Source organism: Lactuca virosa, chromosome 7 (assembly GCF_052849685.1).
Source record: "Lactuca virosa cultivar CGN04683 chromosome 7, Lactuca_virosa_CGN04683_v6, whole genome shotgun sequence".
NCBI lineage: Eukaryota > Viridiplantae > Streptophyta > Magnoliopsida > Asterales > Asteraceae > Lactuca > Lactuca virosa.
In genome coordinates this window covers 189,340,375-189,355,909 of record NC_136432.1, presented here as the reverse complement: position 1 = coordinate 189,355,909, position 15,535 = coordinate 189,340,375, and the positions used below count along the sequence as shown (strand labels likewise).

The window sequence follows — 15,535 nt, the reverse complement described above, 5'->3', positions numbered from 1 at the left end:
TCCACGACTTTCAAAAACCAAATATTTTCATATCATCATAAAATCTACGCATGCATGTAAAGAAGACTATGATGCCAATTGATGGAAACATGGTGTTCAAGAGTCAAGTTTCAAAACATAAAACTTTTGAGTTTGAACCGAAAGTCATTAAAATAAAACTTAAACAACATAGAATCCAAGAAAGGATCATATTAAATGAACATGCAAGATTTAAATCAACCATAGAAGGGAAGAAGATAAACAACCTTTGTTGTCCTTGAATCCTCACAGGAGGTTAATTGTTGATGAAGTTGGCAAGAACCTAAAGGAGAGTTCCCGTAAAGATAGTCCACCAATAAGCTCCAAACTAGATTAATGCTAGTTCAACTCTTTAAAATACAACCACTTAAGCTTGAACCACCATGAACGAATTTTGATGTTCAACAGAGTATGCATTCTCTTCTTTTACCAACTGATAACTTAGAGAGAGAAGGGAGAGAGTTTGTGAGAGTTAATTTTGTACATGTCAATATTTAGTTTAAAATAAAAGCCTTTCACTACTTTTAATCATCCCACGCATGCAAAACTCAATTATGATTTATTCAAAACCCTCTTCATGCATCGGACCACCCAAAAAGATGGTCTTCAAAGATTATACACAAAATTTGGAGAGAGAGAAGGATGAGTTAGTCAAACACTCATTCTTTTTCCTCGTTAATACTCCAAGTCTTCTATTTTATAAAACTAGCTTTTATATTTTATAAAGACTTTCAATATATATATATATATATATATATATATATATATATATATATATATATATATATATATATATATATTGTAAGGTCTAATTATTTAATCTAACTCTTTAAATTAAATAAACAAATTTCACAAAAACTAAATAATTTAATGATTAAACAATATAAGTACCAAACTTATAATAATTCATACACTTATGAATCACGTTTTTATTATTATGATTAATATCAAATAATAATTCCAAGAGTTCTAATATTTTAATATGAATGAAACTCATATAATAATATATTAATTCTAGTGTCTATTTTTTATTGGTGAGACCCAATAGATAGTATGTTATTAGCAGTATGAAAGTTTGTATTGATCAGATACACTCAAGTATGAATAGTGAAGAAAAAAAAAGTAAACAAGAACATAAAAATAAGGATGATCACAAAGATGTTTTCACAAAGAAAAGGTTATCACAAAGAGAACAGTCGCACAAAGCGAGGCACAAAACTCTTTTAGGTTTTTACCCTAATAGTATTCTCACCTACTCTAATGCAAAAGTCATTGAAGAATCCTCCAACAAAATGGGAGAATCTGCTTACAACTCACAGAGCAATCGTCGAGATGCTCACATCCTCTAATGCAAAAATCGTTAAAGATTCCTCCAAAGTCATCTATGATTTTGATAAGAGGATCTCTGATGCATTCAAAAAAGTCGAAAAATTACATCAAGAAGTACAATCATTCATGAATGATTTTTGAACCTCTTCGGACAATAACATAGCTGGCATGAACAAGGTGATTGAAGGGTTTCGGTCATCGTTGAAAGCCGAGAAAGAAGCTCTATCAAAGATACATGAAGACATCAAGGTAGACAATGCCGAACTGCATACAACCCTCTCCACCATGATTGAAAAATTACAATAGGACTTAGCCATTGAAAATAAGATAATGGTTGAAATGGCTGAGAAAACTCAGAAAACCAATGTTCTGTCTGTGAAGTTGAAGAATGCTACCCAAACCATTGCCCAACTTGAGAGAACTTTGGTTAAAGGGTGCATTTCAAAAATCAACCAATACCTGATGCGAATCGTTGAGACTCGCGATTCCTCCTTCACTGTCTCTACTCGACAGGCTCTCTCTGAAAAGCTTCAACCTGTGTTCGCCATGATAAATAAAATACAGGGTGTTTTGGGAAGCAGGGCTTCTGCAAAACAATGGGAGACGAGGATGAAAAGGTAAAGGCTGAAACTGATCTAAAGGATAATGAAGCTTCCGGATCAGGAAAAGACAAAGACAAAGGAAAAGGGACTGCTGAAGAGGACAACGATGAAAATCCGAAAATGACTGAGTCGGAAGGATCGCTATGGAGAAAAGTGACAAAGAGCTTGACGAGCTCAATACTCTTTGGAGGAAGTTTGAGGCGGAAGAAGCGGAGTCCAAGAATGGGAAACTTGTTCTTCAAACTCAAAAATATTTGTTTCCAATATGGTTTTTTGAGTGCATTAAGAAAGAAGCCATAGAGGATCTGAATCTTTACTGGCTGGAGCCCACTACCTCTTTTGATTTGATGAATGATGTGGAATGTCAATTTGATTTTCCCATCACTCCGAGGGCATTTCTCTTTCGATGTTTGGCATCGATTAAGAAATCCATGATCTCCGACACTACGGTAAATCGAAAGCTCTTTTCGTTTTATTTGAAGCATGCGAAGCCACAGTATGATACTTAGAGCATGAAGAGAATCATAACATTGAAGGTTGGGTTGCCGATTCAGACTGAATACTTCTTGAATATCCACTTTAAAGGATTTTGAGGTGCCAATCACGAGTTTCATGAGTTCACATTGGCTGGCTTGCCATTTATGAACCCCTACGATTGGTTATCTCTATTCCACATTGTGAAAAACGATGTTAAGAAGTATAAGCCTATTGTTGAACACTTGAAGAGGATGATCAAGTGTTATATTCTTGAAATTGCAAAAATGGATGTTGAGATCGCATCTGTTTTAATGAAGAGGCCTCTATTGAAGCCCGAAGATCAACCAAAAGATATCCAACACTTGAAGAAAGGAATTATTCGGAAAGAGCATTGGAGTATTGTTTACAAGAGAAAAGACAATGAAGTGGTTCAGAACTACATGTTCTTTTTAAGGGAAAAACATCTATACTCATCTTCGGCTCTTAAATCTATCTTATCCTCTGCTGAAACTCTTAAAGAAAACTCTATCGCTGACATCAAATGTGTTGTGGATATGATACGTTGGTATATGTCAGTTCGGGGCTCTCCACCGAAGATAATGCCGAAGATCTTTGATGCGCAGAGACAACCATGAAGACCTCCTGCCAATTTGACACAAAGGGGGAATCTGAGCTCAGTAGGTCTATAAATAACGCACTGTTCCCTTTATTTTGTGTACGTATTTCGTTTCCGAAACGGGCTTTTCCATCTTCGGAATCTTAGCTCAGTAGGTCTATAAATAGCGCATTGTTCCCTTTATTTTGTATCGATCTTTTTTAACCTTCTAGCACTCACATAATAGTTCCGAATTGCAAACTGCTCTTTGTGATTTATTATTGGAGATTGAGCTCATTTCATTCCAAATCATTTGTGTTACTTGTTTCGTTTTAGCATTTCTTATTGAATATAAAATCAATTGGTCTTATCAGAAGTCCAGTAAATGCCATCAAACAATCAGTCCATGCTGAAAGATTTAATATATTTACACCATTTTACAACCATTTTATCCATGATCAGCACCTAACAAAAACCTGTCAATGAAAAATAACAAAACACATACATATATAGTTTATCATACAAACAATACAAAACAATCACACATATTTAAATAGATCTTGCAGACACACAACTTGAAATAAAGCATATGCCAGCAAATCAAACCCATATGTTCCAAAACCACATCCAGAAAATCAACAAAAGCACATAGTTTTTAAATTCTCCATGCTATATTATATTCAAGGTTTGCTTCTTTTTCCCATGATTCATCTCCTTTAGACCATTTTCTTCTATACATGCAAACCAAGAAAAAATGACGAATAACATCAACGAAGAGGATAACAATTTTAAAGATTACCTGAGATATAATTCTATTTTTCTATGCTACAAAACACATACCTAAAAGCAAATACAAACCACCAAGAAACACATACAAATGGGTACAAATAAATAAATTGGCTTAAATTGAACATGTCAAATTGGTATCAAACTGTCATCCAAAGTATATTACTTGTTTAGAACTTCTAAGACATTGGTGTCATGACATTGACACCAACAAAGCAAATAAAATTAAAAAGTGAACCTAAAATAAGAATGCGATGGGATCCACATCATCGTTGGTTACATGGAAAACATAAATATGGTTGCTAAAAGTTAGACCTGGTTTAGACATACGGGCCCTTTGGCATTTGCTGGACATATGCAGTCACTCATCCCATACATGTTCCGAGGCGAGCCTGCCATATTAGATGAAAAGTCATAGGTTCGAGTGCCCTAAAACCACAATTTTAAAGTCAAACTTGCAGCATAAAAGATATTATTATGGCATGTGGTAAACAAAATTAAAATAGTTACATATTAACAAAATCGCTTGTCATATGTCCTAACTATTTGGGGAAAGGCAAAAAGAAAATATACACACTAACCATCACATGATTGGTTGTTTCAGTCTTTTAATGCCTTCCAACGAAGATAAGAGGTTTCCCTGAAATATATACATAATTTATTCTTGTTACTATTAACCGAGCCTGAATGAAACAGGATTCAAACAGAATCAACAATTCAAAAAATTAGAGTTACCAGAGATAATTCTAGTATTTTGTCCTATGCAGATTGGGTCTTGACAATGCTATATTTTCCAACACCTCCTATCTGATTTTCCTTTTCTAACATTTCATAGTAGGCACAAGGTTCACCAGCCCCACCATCTTCGCTTTCTGTATGTTCTTTTGTCTACATAAACACCATTTAATCATAAAAACAATATGATTATAAAGTTCAAGTATATTATTGCTCAATAATAAGACATAATATGTTACCAGATAACATTTCAGTTTTTGGAAGATAATATCATAATACGTATGTAAGAACACCATTAATCAAAAACTTAAACCATAACAACTTGTAACTATGAGTAAACATGAGTTGAAGAAAGAAAAGGTCAACTTACTTGAGGCTACAAGCAAGAAACTTTCACCAAGCTTGTTCAAGAAGATTTTTCCATATAACTCTTCCACCAAATCCTATAAACCCAAATCTAGAAATGTGGAAGAGATTTTGGACTTGAATCAAGGTGATAGAGATAAATCAAACCCTAGATGGCAACATGGTGTCGCATATCTAGATTTTTCTTTAGTTGACGTGTGCTTGAAGATGTAGATGTGTTGTTGTGGTTAGGGTTTCTGAAAATAGGGTATTTGGTGGGTGATAGCGAAGTGGTGACTGACTTAGGCCATCGATTTAGAGGTCAGATAATAAGGACTTCGTGAGGTTGGAGATGATGGTAAGAGCATTGAAATAATATTGTGAGATACAGAGAGATGGTGAAGGTCATTAGTTAGGGAAGAGAAAACGATAAGAGTGTGGTGGTGGTGGTTGCGTTAATTGATGATAGAGATGGTTTAAGGGCTCAGAAAATGGACAATGGGGGTGATGAAGGTGGTGGTAGTGGTACCAGAAACGTTGATCTATGCTTTTTGGAGAGAGAATGAGAGAAGTATGTTGAGAGAGAAAGAGAGACGATTTGAATTGGCGGAAGGAATGTGATTGATTCAGTAATTTCAAAAAAATTAAAACTTCATTTTAGAGCCTATTTTTAGCTCTTATTTGTTTCCTCACGTGCCATCAATGTGCCTTTTCATGTATGTATATATAACTTGTACCTCTTAGTCTTAATTTTAAGACTTTATGCATAATTATTTGTACAATTTATGTATGGTTTATATATATATATATATATATATATATATATATATATATATATATATCTATATAGGCTTAGGTTATTTTATTTTTACAAAGTATTGTGTGCCAGAATGCACAGATCTGGACCAACGGATGAAATTAATCAATGGACATGATTTGAGAGTGTATGATATTACAATGGGGTAACATGTACCATATAATCACACAATTTTTAGCAAAAGGGTATTTTGGACAATTAACTACATTTATAAAAGGAAATTTTCGGATTTTTAGGGATGATTAATTCTCCTAATTTAAAAAATCTGAATTTTTTAATTAATTCAATTTCAATTTTTACCGATTTTATTCTGTCAGAATATTTTTTGTTAGAATGATACTCTTTCAGAATTTTATTCTAATAGAATATTATTGAAGAGAAACAAAATTCTTGAATCAGATGTTGAAAAATAACAAACATTCTAATATATTCTTATACATCCGAACTTAAATACAAATGCATACATATTGTTACAGACTAAAAGTCTTATACATTTTAATATAGTTATAAATATTCTAAAAGAATATCAACAAAAATGAATAACATTCTTAAAAAATAACAACATTCTGCTAGAATACTCTCGTTCTCCATGTTTTCTTCATTTTCCACATCAATGGCAGCCCCGTCAAAACCTAAATCCAAAAAAAAAACATAATCAACTTTAAAATAGTATAACTTTCAGTATATTCTAACAGAATAAAACTATAATTCTAACAGAATGTGTTAGACAAAGCATAATGTATTCTTGCAAAATACACTATATTGTGTACATACCAAGCCTAATGTATTCTTACAAAGTTTTAACCATAAAGTATCATCACCTATGATTTTTATTTGGCTAATTATTTTACTTTCATAAGCAAAACAACTATGAAGTTCTTATTTCAGCAATGAATGTTCAAGAATTAATAATTCTTCATCTAATTACAACATGTAATTTCAGATTTCAAGTAATACTATCAAAAATCTAATTTATACATTTAACAATGTGGGTTGTAATTCTTTCAGAATAACTAGGGCAATAAAATATGATCATAGTACATTTTATTTACAATGTTGGTTGAGTCAGACAATTCATCAAACACTTGGCGTGCGAAATTAAAGTTGAGAACATAACCAAAGAATTCTACAATTTGAAAATGAAAACTAGATAAAAAAAAGCACGCATAACATGATTTAAGAGGATAAACAATTCTTGATTAAAGAGAAGAGAGGAGATGTGATTCCTGGAAAAGTATTATTTGATAGGCGTATGAAATTGATTCAGTACACCTTCCTATTGTTTCCATGTGATCCAAATATTGAATAAAGCCAAACGTTGGGTACTAAATAATAAAAAATGAGGGTTATGATTAAATTAAAATAATTCTATTAATTTAATTACCACATGATAAAGCTTTCTTGTTGAGATCACAGGAAAAAAGTGACGTCCTTATACCTGCATCCAAGAACGATGGCATAATTCCTAAAAGATTGAATTAGAATCTTTTTTTGCATCTCACTTCAAAGTTTAACAAAAAAACCTTACTAATGCAACTATTTAAAAATGAATAATTTTTTTTGAAACCAATCGACGAGTCTGGAAATCATGGACGAATTTTAGAAACCAATCAACAATTATGAACATCATTGAGTTTCAGGCAAGAACAAAAGGAAAAACCATACTTGTCGGCAGTGACAAATAGTCTGGCGGTGCTGTGATGGCCCTTGAGGATGCATGATGATGGGTCTCGGCTGTGTGGTTCAGCAATGGTGCAAAAATAACAACCATTCTTCCCCTTTTTTATTTTCAGGTTCGAGATTATGAATGATGGCGATGATGATCTCGAGTACCATGCCGGATTCGAACACAACCAATCTGAAGAACCGGGGGGTGAGGAAGCGTTAACGAACGTGATTGACGACTGAATGATAAAGGGGTGTTGATTTTGTAGGGTTTAACTAATTAAGGAGAGATTAATTTAATTATTCTTTTACCATAATTAGATATAGTAAGTTTACCATTATACCCTTTTTTAATTTATTTAATGATTTATTAATTCCTGAATTCTCATTGGTGCATACATGCACACAATAGTTGCTAGAAACATTTGAACTTATCTCTCTCTATATATATATATATATATATATATATATATATATATATATATATATATATATATATATATATATATATATATATATATATATATTGACAATTATGAGTTTTAGACACACATAAAAATATCACAGCATGACCATAAGTGACTTATAGTCACCATTTTTATCCATATCGTGATAATTAACTACTTTTATATTCACACTAGAATATAAATGAATGGCCATAAGAGTCCTATTTTTGTAATGTTTTTAATATTTATCATAACAATTGGTTACTCTAGTAACACATTAACATATAAAAACATGACCATAAGATACTTACGGCCATAGTTTTCTATCTTTATCATGACAATTTGTTACTTTTAGATGTACATTACAAAATAAAATTATGACCATAAGAAACCTATATCTACACATATTTTATCTTTATCATGAAAATTGGTTAATTTTAGACAAACATTTAAATATAAAAGTGTAACCATAAGTTATTATAATCACAACCTTTTATTCTTTATCATGACAAATGGTTATTTTTAGACATACATTTGATTATAATAATGTGACTATAACAAGCTTATAGTCAATTTTTTTTTTTTAACTTTATGATAATAATTAGTTACTTTTAGACATGCATTAGAAGATAAATTATGGCTATAAAGTTTCAGTTATACTTTATCATGACAATTACTTTTAGTCACATATAATATTATAACAAATAACTAAAGTCTACAAAGAGTTGTTTTTTTTTTTTTTTTTTTTTTTTTTTTTTTTTAGTTAGATTATATTAATAATCAATATAGAATCATTAGTAAACATATGTGATATATTATACACATTTCGAATGAATATATATATATATATATATATATATATATATATATATATATATATATATATATATATATATATATATATATATATAAATTCAAATGAGAATATTCATTATTTTCAGAACAAATAAGAACAAATCTTTACCACCTCCTTGCTACTCCCATCCACTCCCACTCTATTAAACTTTGTAATCTCATAATATCTCTTGAAGCAACCAGCAAGACCGTCGGAGTAACACCGGAAAATACCGGAACACCACCGATTTGCTGCAGAAAAGCGACAAGAACACCGCCAAGACGACCAACACTCCGTTAGAGCACTGCCTTTTCATATATCTAGATCTTCTAGTCTCTTCATCTCTTAACTTCTGCTCGTTCGCTCATCAGAAACAACCTTTATCCACATCTCTCCGCCTCTCCTCTTCCAGAACTACTGCCCTAAACAACCTCCTTGAATCAACGGGAAAATCATATAGGAAGAAATTAACTTGTCGAAAACCACCTCCTTCTTGTCTTCTCTCCGATCTCGTTTCCACCTTGTTTCACCAGATCTAGATCTACACTTGAATTTATAATTGCTTTCAGGTTAGTTCATCTATTTGGGGTTTTCATATTGTTGTTCCTTCTCGACTCGATACATTGGTATCTGATTTCTCGAATACAATCAAAGAAGATTTTTTTATTTAAACAATGATGTTATCGGTTGCTTAAATTTTACATTTGTGATTTTTGCTTTAATTAAATGCTAAACAAAGCAAGAAAATTCCTCTATAGAAGAACGAATTGGCACAAATTAAGCATATGTACAAGGGAAAAGAACAATTCATTTGTGCTTTTTTTGAATGTCGGTATATCATCACGCCTTGAATAAGGAGTTATGATTGAGGTTCCCAAATGACGTTTATGTGGTAAATATCATATTATTCTGTTTGAGATCATTTATAGGTGGTAAAATAGCTCTTGTAGTAGGTTCATATTTCGATATCTGAAGGTTCTTATCAAAATGTTTACGTAGTATATGTGTGCAATTTAATTATAAACAGCTTGTATTGATATAAACTCTTGTGGATTATTACTAGTTAACACTATCAATGGTATACTTTTTTGGTTTTATCCTTTTTGTGTTATAATGTTGGATATAGTATATTTCTAAAATTAGTGAGAGAAACTAACTTTGTAGCTCACCACCTTCTCGATAAAATGGCAACACGAAACCATCATATAACTATTTTTCAACAAACATGATGCAATAATGCTCTATCTGTTTGATCGACTATTATCATGTGCTTAAACACTACTTTTGAGTATGACGTAATTTATGATTCTTTGATGATATTCTCTGAACAGTAACATAAGTTATGGATTTTAGAACTTGAATATGTTCATGTATGTAGTTGAATATGTTCAATTACGTAGTTAAATAGTCATAAGAATTTAACTAGGATGTACCCATTTCTCTTTATTGTTTGTAACTTTTTGGTAGGCTAAAAAAGATGAAACAGAGGAATTAAATTTACTTTACACTATTGAAGTACCCCTTGGTTGTAGTTCTATTATTGAAGTACCCATTGGTTGTAGTTCTATTATTGTTGTCTATTACTCTATTGAGGTAACCCCGCTCATATTCTTGACTATGAAGTGTTAAATGAGAAAATTAATCATATATATTTCATAAGAGGGCTCCTAAATTAATTTATTCAAACATTTAGATTTCTATTTTACTAGAGTAGTTATTGTAATTGTAATGAAAAATAAACTATTAATTACACTTAAAAATGAAATAAAAGGTAGCCTCTTTAGCCAAGAACACCAAGAACACTTGAAGATATGCATGAAAAACGCCATTTCTTATGATCTTCAAGTGTGTACGGCCGCACACACCAAGTACGGCCGCACACACCAAGTGTAGCCGCACACCCTGGCCGCACACACTCAAATAGTGTGTATTTTAACCATACACTCCCTTGTATAGCCATATACCCCTTATATACAATCATATATGGTTGTAACACATCAATATAAGTGTTTACTAGTCCCTAAGGTTGTCCCAATTCAATGATTAGTTGTTTTAAACACTAATTATATTCATATATGTATCATTATATGTTAAATAGGATCCGCGTGTGTGTTCAAGTCTTCACTTAACACTTAGCGTCCTATACTATCCGTTCATCCAACCTACTCACTACAGGTGAGTTCATACCCCTTAATTAACCTTTTAAATGTTTTTAAATGCTTTTATGGGGGGGAATACAAGTTGAACTATTATAGTTATTATATCAATCACATGTGATTAATAACTACCAAACAAGTGGATTTCTTACTTTTCAAACTGTTTACCAAACTGTTTTACTTCAAACTGTTTTACAAACTCTTTTGTTTGTCAAATACTTTTATTAAACTCTTTTAACTTATATACTGTGTATCTATGTAGATATAGTTATATAAGTAGGATTGAAAGGACTTAGGACTGCTAGCTTACCTTACTTCCTGTTCCTTGTTTGGTTGTGGACTTAGGGTATCAAGGTTAATTGTCCGAAGGTCGTTTGAATCCTAGTTATATATTATGTATATGTATGTAGATATAAAAGGTTCCTTCTTTCATTCAGTTCCATACCTTTGGGTAGCAAAGGTATACAAACATGCTCATACATTGCTAGTAAGCTACTATAGGAGTAGTTTAGAGAGATACTAATACTATTACTAGAACAATGAAACATACAATGAGTCAGTTCATACATGAGTCAATAACAAACAATAGATACTATGATGAGAAACAAACATAATACAGAGTGATGAGAAACAAACATAATACAGAGTGATGAGAAACAAACATAATACAGGCTAGACAGAGAAAGAACACACAATACAGCTAGCACACAAATACATATACATTTATACATTTATGTGAGCCATTAAACAGGGCATGACACTACCTGCCATGACTGTTTTTGTATCCAGAATCTCCTTAATTGGGGAGCGTATGAGTTTGCGTATAGATCTATACTGGATTGACTATCCTACACCTTGCTGCTCGCTACAGTGGGACTTGCAAGTCTACGGGTGCCAAACGTCATTTCTTACGACGTCTTACATCGTCGTTTTTCTATTGAGTCGGTAGCAGGATACAGGCCGATCACATGGTACTTTAAATAACAATTGGTTTAAAGTAGTTAGTACAACAGTAGTTACTTAATACAACACTACAGTACTATAACATTTTCCCATTACATTTACTTTGTGATTTCACACAATAAACAATAATGTAAAAACTATATTTTTGGATAATGATAGTCGGGTTTGGGAAAATACACACTCTTACAAGAGACATACACACAGACACTAGATGCCTTGGTAGAAGGCTACTTTTAGTAGAAAACATAGGGTTTTCTAGGAGAGTTCAAACGCCTACAAACTTTTACAAAAACTTATACATTACAAGACTTACAAACACTTTCATACAATCAAGACACTAATATACTAATGATCTCACCAGCTTTAAAGTTGATAAACTCTTTCAAAATAACTTGTATTCTCAGGTCGCCAGTAGACAGGTACCGGAGCCAGGTTTTTGAGAAGACAGAGTTCGTTCAAGACTCATCTTCATTTTGATGTATATTTTTGGTGTCTATACAACTTGACAGAACACACTTGCATGAAATTATATTATTAATGCAATGGATGATGTTGTTGCTTGTTTACTATTATTCATTGTTGTGATACTGTACATGACGTCCTCCGCCCCAGAACGTTTCCGCCGTTCTTAGGTTTTGGGGTGTGACAGATTGGTATCAGAGCATTGTTTATAGTGAATCGAGTGTATCAACCCATAAAAGATATATGAACTATAAACACAAGCGGGATTAAAATACTCTGATAAAGAGTTTATACTTTTAAATAATAAAATATTTAACTAAGTATACATACCTGCATCCATACTAAAATCAGTGTCACTAGGACAGAACAAAAGTATTACGATTGTTGGGCAGCATAAGTAGATTTAGAGACATATGGTCAACCCTGGGACGATGTAGCCTGATCAACTACATTATCCGAGGAGTGATTAGCATGTGCCTAAGTATGGTTGTGAGGTTGCAACAAGTCTAAAAACTTACCAACACTACTACAATGAGAACAGTAGAACATAACATTAAACTTAAGAATACTATAGGAGTATTTTGTGTTACTATAATTATTTATCTGAGAACTAAAGGTCTTTATTAGTATGTCAATAGTTGTTTAGTGGATACGCTAAGGTTATATGTAACTAGGATGTCATAGACTTAGAATATGCGATCTTTGCTTTATTTCCTGTCCTTGTTTGGTTGTGGGCTTAGAGTTAGGATCACTTATTCGAAGGTCTATCATGTTCTGGAATACATATAACTGGTATGCTCTAAACAAGTATTGAAGTAACTAATAAAGATCATCTTATAATTATCTAATTAGATCGTCTACTTAGTTATATCTTGCACCTCTTTTCTCGCGTAGATTAAATGGCTGGATTCCATCTCCCCGGAGACCCGTACTTTCCCAACCACGGCAATGCTGGATGGCTTGGAGAAGAGCCAGAAGATGATCACCCAATCCCTTTGGATGATCACGAAGCTGAAGGTTTTTCTGATGGTTCTGACTCGGAGCCAGAAGTCAACAACCAACCCCAGCTGTTCAAAACCCAAACCCTCGTCCAGCATTTCAAGGACCCACACCTCTGTGGGCCACAAACTTGAATAGGTGGAGTCAGGAACAGGGGCAGCCCATGCCCTACCACAGAGATAGGAGCTTCTATAACCTCACTGAGGGAGGTTCAGCTGACAGGGTCCTACCCATAATGGTCCGTAGGATTGGTCGGAACACCGAGCAAGGTCAAGCAGCTATCGACCGAGTAGTGGAGATTGACGCCAACTCCGGCGTTAATATCGTGCTATTCAATTGTGTTGTTGGGCTATGGAGAGTTAGTCCATGAGTCATTCTCATCATTCCTATCAAATTCTTATCAATGTTTCATCTTTCTAAAACTTATAGTTCAAAGATGCCTCCACGTAAATCAACAAGACGCGAGCCTCCCGCACCAACTCCACCTGCTCCTCAAATCGATACGGCAGCACTAAATGCTGCTGTAGCTGCGGCTGTGGCTATAGCCATGGCCCAATATCATTCGTCCGGTTCCACTGGAGGAGGAACCCCTGTTCAGTCCATTCAGGTTGAAACCCCCGTGCGCTCGAGGGAGTGCTCCTACAAAGACTTCGCAAACTGCAAGCCATTGTCCTTTAAAGGAACTGGCGGAGTCATTGTACTCTCGCAATGGTTCGAGAAGACAGAGTCGGTCTTTGAGATCTGCTCATGCCCGGAGGGAAGCAAGGTCAAGTTTGCCGCTTGTACCTTCGAATCAAAAGCCCTAACATGGTGGAATAGCCATGTCAAGTCACTATCTCTTGTGACGGCTAATGCTATGGGCTGGGATACTATGAAAGACCTCATGATTGAGGAGTACTGCCCGAGGGGCGAGATCCAAAAGCTGGAGGAGGAACTTTGGAGCCTAACCATGAAGGGCTCCGACATCGTCTCGTATACCGCCAGGTTCTGTGAACTGGTGGCCCTCTGTCCTAACATGATCCATACGGAGGGAAAGAAAATCGAGAGATATATATGGGGGCTGATGCCACCATACCAGGGAAATGTATTGGCATCACACCCCACTACATTTGATAGGGCCAAGCGATTGGCACAACGGCTCATTGATCACGGGGTTTGTACCCCGGCCGCAACAACCACCCTGGCCATCTCAGAACCCGCCAGAACCGCTGAGTCCAAGCGGAAATTCTGGGATGACAAGAGGAAGAAGAAGGCTGCCAAGAAGCAGCAGATCGTGGCAGTTCATAGTGCGATAGCACCTGCCACTGCTGCTGCTCCAATAAAGCAGTACTCCAGAAGTTTACCTCTATGTAACAAATGCAACTTCCACCACGTGGGAGCCTGTCGGGAAATGCAGTGTGTAAACTGCAACAGGAAGGGGCACACAGCCCATTTCTGCAAATCTCCGGCGAGGCCAATCACCCAAGTTCCCGGCGCTGGAGTGGGCCAAACTTGCTACAACTGTGGCGAAGTGGGCCACTACAAGAGAAACTGCCCCAAGGCAGGGAATGCCGGTGGAGTAGGAAGAGTTCTGGCTATAGGCCACGAGGAGGCGGTTGCCGACCCCACGGTGGTCACTGGTACGTTTCTCCTCGATAACTCTGATGCATGCATTCTGTTTGATAGTGGAGCGGAGAGGAGCTTCGTGAACCAAAAATTTCCTCAATTACTTAAGCAAAAATCACGAGCACTTAAAGAACCGTTCACTGTAGAAATGGCTAATGGGAAGACAGAGAGCACTAGCTGCATATTCATAGGGTGTACCTTGACTTTAGATAGCCATTCATTTTCGATCGATCTCATGCTGGTCTCAATCAAAAGTTTCGACGTCATCATCGGCATGGATTGGTTGAGTCTTCATCGTGCCGACATCATGTGTTACGAAAAGGCTGTACGCCTTAATCTGTCGTCTAGTGAAACTCTAGTAGTATATGGCGACAAACCCGGCACAACCCTTCGTATCATCTCGAGCATTCAAGCTCAGAAATTCTTGCGAAATGAATGTCGCGCATTCCTTGCTCATGTGGTCGATGTGAGCCAAGAAACGAAAGACATTCAAAACATTCAAGTAGTACGCGATTTTCCCGACGTCTTTCCAGAAGAACTACCAGGATTACCTCCGCAACGTCAAGTCGAGTTCAGAATCGACTTAGTTCCAGGGGCTACCCCAGTAGCCAAATCGCCCTATCGTCTACCACCTGCAAAGATGCAGGAACTGTCCTGTCAACTTAACGAATTGATCAGCAAGGGCTTTATAAGATCAAGC

At 34.9% G+C, this 15,535-nt stretch overlaps 1 long non-coding RNA gene across 1 annotated transcript; it reads left to right on the top strand.

Moving 5' to 3' along the window:
- The first annotated feature begins 8,767 nt into the window (after positions 1-8,767).
- LOC145125581 (uncharacterized) lies at positions 8,768-12,334 on the top strand. Its single transcript, XR_013716063.1, has 2 exons — positions 8,768-9,219; positions 12,174-12,334. It is a non-coding gene; the product is annotated as an uncharacterized LOC145125581 (long non-coding RNA).
- The last annotated feature ends 3,201 nt before the right edge of the window (positions 12,335-15,535 follow it).